The 10,446-nt window shown below is 37.5% G+C and overlaps 1 protein-coding gene across 2 annotated transcripts in view; it reads right to left on the reverse strand.

Moving 5' to 3' along the window:
- LOC116728486 (neuroligin-3-like) overlaps window positions 1–3,896 on the reverse strand; it is a 28,896-nt gene extending 25,000 nt beyond the window's left edge. Inside the window, exon 1 of one of the 2 annotated variants that reach the window (XM_032576635.1) lies at window positions 3,559–3,896. The gene's annotated coding sequence lies outside the window, so the exon portion shown is untranslated. The remainder of the gene's footprint in view (window positions 1–3,558) is intronic. The other variant, XM_032576637.1, reaches the window with a different exon arrangement.
- Between the last annotated feature and the right edge of the window lie 6,550 nt (window positions 3,897–10,446).

Below are 10,446 nucleotides of genomic sequence, written 5' to 3' on the forward strand. Positions count from 1 at the left end.
CTCGTCTGCTCCGGGTCCAGCTTTGTCTGTATTAATTAACAGTCATGAATGTTCCCTACGGCCAATAAAAAAAGAGAAAAGGACAAGGCTTTCCTTTGTCATCTATCTGCCATGACAATGATGTGAAGCTCCTACGACATTAACAAGGAAGCAGCAGAGAACCTGGCTTCCTTCTGTGTAGACAGGGAAACGTCTTCTGTAGGTAACATGGGTAATGCACCCCAAAAGGCTTCACTTTTAGTCGTTGTGGAAAATTGCTTTATTAGGAGAAGATGTTGTAATGGTAAGTTGCCTGAAGTTTATGAGGAAGCGGTGACAGAAGAGATTAAAAACAACTGGAGGTCCAGAAAATGTAAATGAATTCCTAAAACGATTTCCCTTTAAATTACACAGACATGGCGCAAGTATCAGTCAGCATGCGCCTTTCTTCAACCTGATTTCAAACCAAACATCTAACTGGCAGTGCAAAGCTATTGTGGATTATTTTAGAGGCATACACTATAAAACAGGAATTTTTAGAGTGGAATTATTAAAATTTTAATGAAACTTATTAGTTTGTAAGTGGAATATTTAATTAAGGTTAAATTCTAACAACTTTAACTGCTTTGTTTTGTTAACAAACCATACAACACAAAGTTGGTTTGTCTGCCAGTAATATTCCTGTTAGTCAAATCCAGTTTCGAATAGGAAAAAATGCTGAGGCTTCCTAATGTACACGGTAAAATTGGTTTTATTGGGGAGAAAACATAGTACAAGTTAACTACTTTCACCAAATGTTCCAACAGTTTGTATTTTGTAGTAAGAATTTAAACTTGTGTCCAGTTGGAGCTACATTAGCAAGTGTGCTAATCCAGCTATTATGCTAGCAGGCTAAGACATTGTGTTAGAATAGATCTGAACTTAAGCGATATAATAGGTCTGTTTCAATAAAGTTTAAAGGTTATTGACCAAAAATTGTCATTTTTGTATTTTGTAACATAGAGAACACAGCAGAAACAGAAAACATGCTTGTTGGTTACAGTTTTTTGACCAAACAGAGGTTTATGTTGATCTTTGCAATTCTTTATTGTCATACACATTTTGAAGCCTTACTTTAATATCCGCGAGTTTTGTATGCAACTTTTACGATTTTATTTTCATTTGAGAATGAGAATTTATTTCTCTATTTGATTCATGCTATTTTAAAAAAAAAGTAAAACAAAATTAAAAATTCATGACTGCAGTTGTGAAACTGTATCTTTGGTATTATTTGGTACAGATCGATCTGATCGTGTAGGCTTTAGATGTGTGCTATAAGGTGATTCGAGATGGAAAACATTATAAACATGCTGTCACTTTGCTTTTTTATTCACTGATGATTGGCAAATATTTGTATCTGTATTTATTTCATAAAATATAAATGGGCAGATATCGCATGTTAATGATTCTTGAGTGAAACTGAAATTAATACATTTGTGCTAAAGGATTTAATGTTAGTTAGAGTTTTGTTGACATTTTGAAAACTGGTTATAACCGGCTGAGGTATTTTTGTGTGATCTACCAACAGTAAGTGACACAAGTGGAAGAAATATGATTAAATGTTTTACAAATTCACATCTGAAAATCAAAACATGCAAAGACATTAGATCACATAGACTCCATAATCTTTTACAACCTCTTTTTGCTGCAGTTACAACAGCAATTACTTTTAGGTATGTAACTAGCAACATTGCGTATTTAGAGGTAGACTTGCTTGCATATTTACCTCTGCAAACTTTCTTAAGCTCAGTTTGATTAGATGGAAAGTGATCTTTAAGTCTTGCCCCAGATTCTCAATTAGATTTGGGCCTGGACTTTGACTAGGTCATTCCAAAATAGGTCTAAGCCATTCTATTAAAGCGCTGGGTGTGTGTGTGTTTGGGGTTGTTGTGTTCCTCTAGTGTCACACTGACCAGTTTCCCTGTCCATGCTGATGAAGCACATTCCAACAGCACAATGCAGCCAATTTCTGAAGCTCCTCCAGTTACCATGTGGCTCTTGGACATTTTTTGTTTTTGCCATTTTCTTTGCTTTTTTCATTTTTAAATGATTGTAGTTGAACTAGATCTGTCCAGGGTGTACCCCACCTCTTTGACCACTGGAGATCAGCATCAGTCCATCCGTTAAAGAACATGGATGGACATATTTTTTAAGGCGTACCAATTTGCCTATTGCATTAGTTAAGTTCAAATGGTTTGCTTTATCAGTACATCTATTATAAAGCATTCTGACATTATTCACATGAACCACAGCACAAGTTGAAAGAAGCACTTTTCTAATCTATAATGGGAGAGAAGGATGAAAAGCTTTATGGTGAACATTGCATGGGTTAAGTTGACTGGGTAGCTTAGATAGACAGTATGCCCAGAATTGAATAAACAACATACCCCCCCCCCAAAAAAACAAAACAAAAAAAAATCTTAATGTTTTACAGCCATACCACAGCCAGATGTTTATAATTATGCCATGTTAGTTTGGGGAATTATGCCCACAGAGAGCGGGATAAGGAGAGCGATGGCTGGAGCAATTGTCTTCAACAACTGTTTATTTATTAACGTATGAATACTTTCATTAATGTATTATTTATTCATTACTTACTTAGCAGCTCATTTGAATGTCGGCTAATCACTTACCAGTCCCTCACATCCAACACTTAATAACAACATAATAAAGCTTCTGAAAGTCTGTTGGATTTTTTTTTCTTTTTTCTGGGGGTTTAGAGGTCGGTAAATGAATGTATAAGCAACCCCTTTTGTAAACTTTCTGGAGGTGTCCCTGTTTCATAAAGGAAAATCCTTAAACCCTTAAACTCCAATTTTGCTGACTCCATCCAGGGTTACAAACCCATTAAGAGGGATTGCTATAATCATGTTTCACTCTACCAATACTATTTCTACACCTACAGCATCGACAACAAGCACACAGTTCAACACCCATTCAGTGCAAATAAAAATTTGTGGGTCATCTCATCGATTGTAGGGGTTTTGATACCTTTGAGGGGGGAGGCTAGAAATGAAAGCAGCTGAGATGATTTCAAACAACGGGACCAGGCTGCACAATGTCCTTGTAATCCGACTGGCTTGGAACAAACGGTGTCCCCACATTTTTTTTTCTCCCCCACCCTTCCCCAACCCGAATTTGCCAGTGGACTAGACAGGAGTGGGGATGGATGCATGGATAAGGAGAGCATGTAGGGAGCACTCAGCATAATAATCACTGCTTCATAAATTAACGCAAGGATCCAAACCCACAGAGAAAACCAAGCCACAGCCCACGTAGCATCGACAAAACTGCTGTAGTGTGTGTGCGCGGTGTCTCACGGTGTGAATGGGAAGCTTGTTTAATCTAGGTCTAGGACGGTGGGAAAAAATCGGACAACGTGGAAGGAAAATATCGAGAGTGAAAAGGAAACCAATGCATAACAGAGCAATGGGTTTGTGAAACAATCAGCCCAGATGTCAGTTATCAATCAGGACAGAGATTCGTCTCTCGGAAGAGAGAGAAAAGAAGAAAAAAAACAGCATCATTAGGTTAACTCACCTGCTTCTACACCAGCTGAAACGCGCTCCATCCCAACATTTTCCTCCATACCATTCCCGTCAGTCAGGATGCAAGACAAGGAGCTGGAGAAAGGGGAGACGGTGGTGGTGGTGGTGGTGGTGTGTGTGTGTATAGAATATTCCTCCGGCTTTAGGATATCAAACACACGAATCTTCGCTCTTATCTGCTGCTTCGCACAGCCTGTGTGCTTTGCGCATTCACGACGCCAAGGTCAGGAGCGCCAACGGTTTTAATGGAGCGCCCACCACACAGATCTCTCTACGGCGCCCACTGCCAGCGCGTTACCAGGCAACCACCGGGATACGCCAGCGCATTAAATCCCCCCCATCCCCAAAAACTAATAAGAATAAAATAAATAAAACAGTATGGGGGGGGGGACCTGACTCATTTCCAATTTACAAACCATCAACTAAACACCTTCGACCTCGGACAGCACTCATGCGAGCCCAGCGCTTTGTTGACGGGTGCAACCCATCTGCCTTTGACCGAATGAGAGAGAGAGAAAGAGAGGAAAAAAAAGAGTGAGGCTATTCAAGAGGTGAGCAGGTCTGCAAGGAGAGATGATGCCGTGCATTTGGAATACACGGTTTGCATTGGCGACAGCGTTTCAGCTTACTGTGACCATGAAGAGAAACGAATGCGCCCTGGAAAAATAAGGACGGAAACATTCCTATGAAGTGTTCGCTACTTTGTGACAGTATTCATAGCTCTTGAACTTTTATATATAAATAGACGTTAACATGAAAATGGATTTGGAAAAAAATATATAAATAAAGGAAGCGTTTGCTTGCTCCCCTTCTGAGATACCCATAATGAAATCCAGTTCAGAAATAACCAAATTTGTAAATATTGTTCAACTGTGCAATTTCCTAAATAGCAACACTAAGACCGAGATAGGATAAGGGAGAAATTTATAGCATAATAATAATATCCCAAGCTTTTAATATCTCTCCAAATCTTCAAATCCACTAAGGTCTGTGGTGATATCAAGAAAAAAATGGAAAGGAGACCAAGGGGTGAGAATACTTTTACAAGATCCTGTTTGTATTAAAGAAATAATAAGTTTTACCTGTACCTGAACTCCCTTGCTGTATTAGGCACATATTATGGGTTATTTTTATCTACACAGTAGGATATTCAGGTATTAATTTAGCCTTGTCATGACAGTGTAAGGGTTTTAAAAGAAGGTGTAAAGGTGAGGAAAGTAAAGTGATTTTTGCTTCTTGCACTGTGCCCAGAATAGAACGCTCTACTTGGTTCAAACCTCTGCTCTTCTCCCAGTATAAACATAGAAGATGCTATCAAAAATCCACGGCAACTACTCACTAACCTACAGTAAGTAGTCTGTGTGGGCCAGACACAGTTGCTGACAGAGCAGACATTCCCCCAGATACTTTTCTTTTTTTAATAATGCCCTATGGCCATAGATGTGATCCATAAGTGAAGAGAGATTTTCACACTTCTTGGGGAGAAATGCTGGCCAACATTTTTTTCAAGCTCAGTTACCGTACAAAAGCTTTTAACACAAACTAAACTGGGGTTTTTGTTTAGTTTTTTTTTTCATACACGCTCAGAAGCTGATGCACTGTTTGAAAGATGGGTTTCTATAGCATTTCTGCTATGGCTGAAGTATATTGATTAATGCATGAGGCTGATTGTAAGCAAGTTAGGCGCATGTTCCCTGTGGTATCATATTGTTCCTTTTTTTAATGTGTGCACGGTGCTTATTAGCACCCCTGTCACATATAAAGGGTCCAAGTTAATTTGCATACTGAGACATTTTAATTAAAGACACACTTTCCGGTCCACATATTTGCAGTCATTGACACTTTCTCCACACAAACCCTAAGTGTAGGCTGAATCAGCTTGATTGGGGATAAAGAAAAGCAGCTTCCGTGACCAAAGGGTTGGCTAACACAGCCAGTGTGCTTTGTTTTGAAGTTTTCTTTCCTAATGAAACGCAATAAGCTCCCAGTAGCAGTTAATAATTTAAACACTCTTTTAAAGTGTCAAAATAACAGAGACTGATCAAACCATGACGACTGTTGCGATGTTTTCACAAGCATTTGAGACTTCTCTGTGTCATGAACGGTGCGGTGTAGGTGGTGAGGCAGACGCCAGGAGATCCAGGTAAGTGAAATAAAGAATATTTAATGACAGAAACGATCCAAAATTGTAGTCCAACAACCAAGGCAGCACTGCAGAGCGGAAACCAGGGCTCTTCACAGGTAGCGACAAGGAGACATGCATGGACTGAGCACAACCTCAGACAAGACGCCAAACGAGACGAGGACCCGACAAAAACGCAGAAACACAGGCGACATTAAATACACAGGAGGTAATTACGGGGACGAAAAACACCTGGGGCCAATCAAGGGGAAGACAGGACAACATGGAAACTCAGAGACACAGAAACTCGAAATAAATACACAGGAAAAACACGGAACATGACACTCTGTGAAACTATTAAGACTTTGTGAGCTTGCTAAAGTTTTGTCACCACTGGAAATATCTGTGTAGTTTTGTTGCATTGCTTGAGACAAATAAAGCCCATATGTGTGACATAGTTTCAGTATAAATCCAGCTGATAAAAACCATGGAGTACAACAGATGGGTCAGAGACTCAGTTCCAATAAAAGGTTAAAGAGTAATAAACTGTAAATCTACAAAGATACAGCTGTTCACTTAAACTGACTGACCTTGCCAAGGTTCCCATTGTAACTCGGGAGGACCTGCACAGATCCACAGCTCAGGTCGGTGAAGATGAAAACTATTAGTCACGCAATTAAAAAAATATGGCTTTCAAGAAGAAAGCCATTGTTAAGAGAGATCCATAAGAAGCCCCATCTTTATTCTTGCCAGCAGAAATGCATTTGAGGCATCTAGAAAGTGAAGATGGTAAGGTTGGAAAAAAACAAAACAAAGTAAAAGTTTATCGCAATATATATTTTTAATTTATTTTGATAGAACGTTTTTGAAAATCCCCTGCAGTTGATTTATTTTTTGGCAATATACTTTATAGCTGGGATTGTACAGCACTGAAATGAAAGCCCCGCAAACACAAATATATGGCTCTTAAAAAAAGAATAACTTAAAGGGATTTGGGCTACCTCCAGTTGCATTAATTAGTTCAATTTTATTGCTAAACAGCACAAAATAGACTTTTATGTTGTTCTTGTTGGGGAAAGGCTTTCATCTTGGAGCTGAGAGAAGCATTATTATTGCTTCTCTCAGCAATAACAGGCTGATTAAGCGTCATCAAATAGAGTTAATCGTACAATCACAATAAATCAAAACCAGCGTTGGGAGCATGCTGTGGTGAAAGGGTGAAGTGACGAGTTGGGTGTCAGGGACTTTGGACGGATTCAGCAAGGACATTTAACCAGGATAAAGGTAATAGGAAGATGGATGGAGTTAAAGGCAGGACAACCTTTGAAGAAAAATCTTTTGGTGGTTGCACAAGACTTAAGACAATGTTGTTGAGGTTAAAAGCGTTTAGAGCTACGATGGAATAGTTTAGATTGAAATGTTTTCACGTAATAGATTAAATAATGGTTATATTCCTAAATACGATCAATAATCTGACTTGAAAATGGGTGTTCAAAGATAGAGCTTGAGCTGTAAGGCAAAGACGAATTGACCAAAAGTTGATTTGAATATGTGCAGAGCTTATACGCATAAATCAAAACAGGTGATTCTACAAGTATTGAGAAAGTGTCTGTCAGATTACGCATGTGCACTATTTAGATTTCTATTTTTAATTTCATAAACCATTTTCCTTTCCACTATTTAAAATTTTTCTGTTGCACTCGTAAAATGTAGTTCCCCTTTTTGCAACAAAAAGGGGAACTACTGTGCCGTCTTACTGTGCCATGAAAACATTTGCATTTCTGCAAATGTGATGTTTCTTTACTCACATTTGGAACTTGAAGACTTCTTCCATCAAACTGGAAACAACCTCCTGGTGTTAGGAGATCTGCTTAGGGTGTCTCCAGGTTCCACACAGAGAACACAGTAAAGGTGGGACTCCATTGGAATAACAAGTTTTTCTGGCAGCCTTTTTCTTTTGAAACATAGAAATGAGAGAAAATATGTAAGCTGAATTGAGGACGTAGGATTTTTGTTATATGAATAAAGACATGTATCTATTAAAGCTGTATTCCAATACTAATTTATAGTTTTATCACTGATTTGGTACAGTTAAAGGAAGATGTGACTTTCCAATCAAGAAACCTTTTTTTAGCCTATGTACACCACATTTTGGAGCATTGATTTCTTTATTAATAGTTTTTATTTGGGATTTTTCCTATACAGTCACGTATGGCATGACTTATGGAACATTTTATGTAAGAACATATTTATATTGTGTTTATTTTGGCATTGTACAATAATTGTTAGGCTAATAAATAGAGCTGACAGTTAAAACAGAATTTTAAAAAAGAACTGTAAACATTGCTTTCTCAAAACCTGTCATAAAAATGAAAGAGACTCATGGTCACATGAAGTAAATCACAATCAGCTGTCTGATGAGATATTCTGATTTCAGATCTATAGAAGTGAATATTTTTGTTGACAGTTCACTATCTGATGTTTGGCTTTATCAGGATGCTCCAATCAGCTATGGTTTGTCCTCAGCAGAAGGCCTGATTTTGATGAGTGAGAGATCTTATTCACTCTGTTCCTGATGGCTCATTCTAAATCTTTTATTCCTCTGCTTTGTACTTCAGGACCTTCTGCAGAGAGCCCTGTGCCAGAGGGATACAGCTTTAGTTCAAAGGTGCATATTAACATTTCCAGCACTCCTACTGTGTTCAGTAAGCACCTCTTGTGCTGTACTTCATTACTAAATCATATAAGATACACAGCCTTTATGCCACCCCTAATCTCTCTTTATGATTCCCAATACTTTGTTTTTATTAAAGGTAATTATTCATTAGTTGCATCTGCTCTTTTGCTCTCTCTTGTATCTATATGTGATCAGCTATGTAAATGAGTTGAACTAAAATGTCTCTTTGTCCCTTGAATAAAGCATAAATAGATTAGATTTGATTAAACTTTAATGAACCCCCAGGGGGAAAGTGGGTCATGGCAGCGGTGGGGAACAGGATATACTGTTAGTAAGTGCAGATAGAAATGGTTACTGTTGTTGCCTGAGGAAAATATAAAGCACAAGATACACGTATTTCCTGTTCATATGAAGAGTGGATTTTGATCTTTTAGTCAGAGGGAGATGTATTTACAATTTAAGGCATAAAAACAGTCAATGGGTATAGATACCAAATATGTAAATAAATTCAGAGCTCAATAGTGCTGTTAGGACTTTTGAGTGCTGTTAGGACTCAAAATTAGGATTCAATTTTGAGTCCTAACAGCACTCAAAATTGAATCATAAAACTTATTAAAAGCAGAAAACAGCTTTATACGTTTTTGCATTCAAATGTTAAACCCTACAACAAAGATAGCTCTTTGCTATCCCTTCCTGCTTTGTGTCTGTACGGCAGAAATGGTTTGGTTGTTGGAACATTCCCAGAAAAGGAGCAATAATACGATCGAAAGAAGTCAGTATTTCTTGAAGACTGTTGCCGCATAGAATCAGAGAACCATGTGGCTTAAATCAAAAATGTTTCTACATAAATTGTAAATTGCTTACAACCCAAAGGAAATGTAAGACTAGACATCACCTATTTAATATGACAATTAGATAGTTCCTGGAAGAGGGTCCAAAATTTGTCAAAGGCTAATTTTAGCATGGGCTGTAGACAATGCCAAATATTAATCTAACAGAGCATGCTATAAGGCATATGATTCTCTCACAGAGCACAGTAACTTGTAGATGAACAAAGTGTCAAAACTCTCTTGCTGTCTGATATCTAGAGTCCATAAATTAAGACTAAGAACAGCTACTGTATGAAAAATGTTACTTTGTGTAAACTTTTAGGAGCAATACCTGAAAATCCTATTGAGACTTGAATTCTGATCACTAGATTCAAAGACCAGAGTGCTAACGATTACGTCATATAAGTCACTTAATTGGCATGTGCCAGATCACAACATGCTACTGCTAGCTTAGATGCTATCATTAGTTTTTTTAGCTAGTGTTAGCAATCAGCTAATTTCAGCTTTTACATGGGTTTGTTCACACGGCATTAAATACATCACAGTAGGTCAACATGCTAGTGTAGTCTAGGTACTATCATCAGTATTTTAGCTAGTTTTACCATTTTAGCTAATTTTAGCTTTTACATTGTTTTTTTTTCACACCATGTGTAGTTTACTGTAGGTCAACTTCCTAGAGATAGCCTACATGCTATCATTAGTATTTCAGCCAGCATTAGCTTTTTACCTAATTTTATCTTATTTTCTCCTGTGAGTATAGATTTGGCAGCAGTGTTCTGCTGAAAATTTTCGCTCCTCTTCAACAGTTTTTCTATTTGCATTTTGTCCAATTCTTACATTTCATTACATTTCTGCAATTTACTTCAAATTATTCAGCGATTCTCACCAAATACATTCAGCTTACATCATTCACAGTGGGTTTTTAAAGAAAATGCATCGGAATTCTTTTTTATGATTTTGGTTATTTTTGAATTGGAATTACTTCAAAATTGCCCAACATTTCGATTGTATTATATAAAATGTTTTAATTGATTTGAATTGCATTATGAATGAATACAATTTTAAAAGTTACAAATAATAATAAAAAGGACTTTTATTGCATTCTTGACGTTTTTTCCGCCTTTCCTTTAAAAGCATGTGCTAATGCACCAATGTGTTTGAATAGCTAATCTTTCCTGGTTCTGATGTTGCTAAGCTCTATATAAACTTTTATGCTTACCAAGCGCAAAATAAATACGCAAAGTCCAAACT

Source organism: Xiphophorus hellerii, chromosome 11 (genome assembly GCF_003331165.1).
Source record: "Xiphophorus hellerii strain 12219 chromosome 11, Xiphophorus_hellerii-4.1, whole genome shotgun sequence".
Classification (NCBI taxonomy): Eukaryota; Metazoa; Chordata; class Actinopteri; order Cyprinodontiformes; family Poeciliidae; genus Xiphophorus; species Xiphophorus hellerii.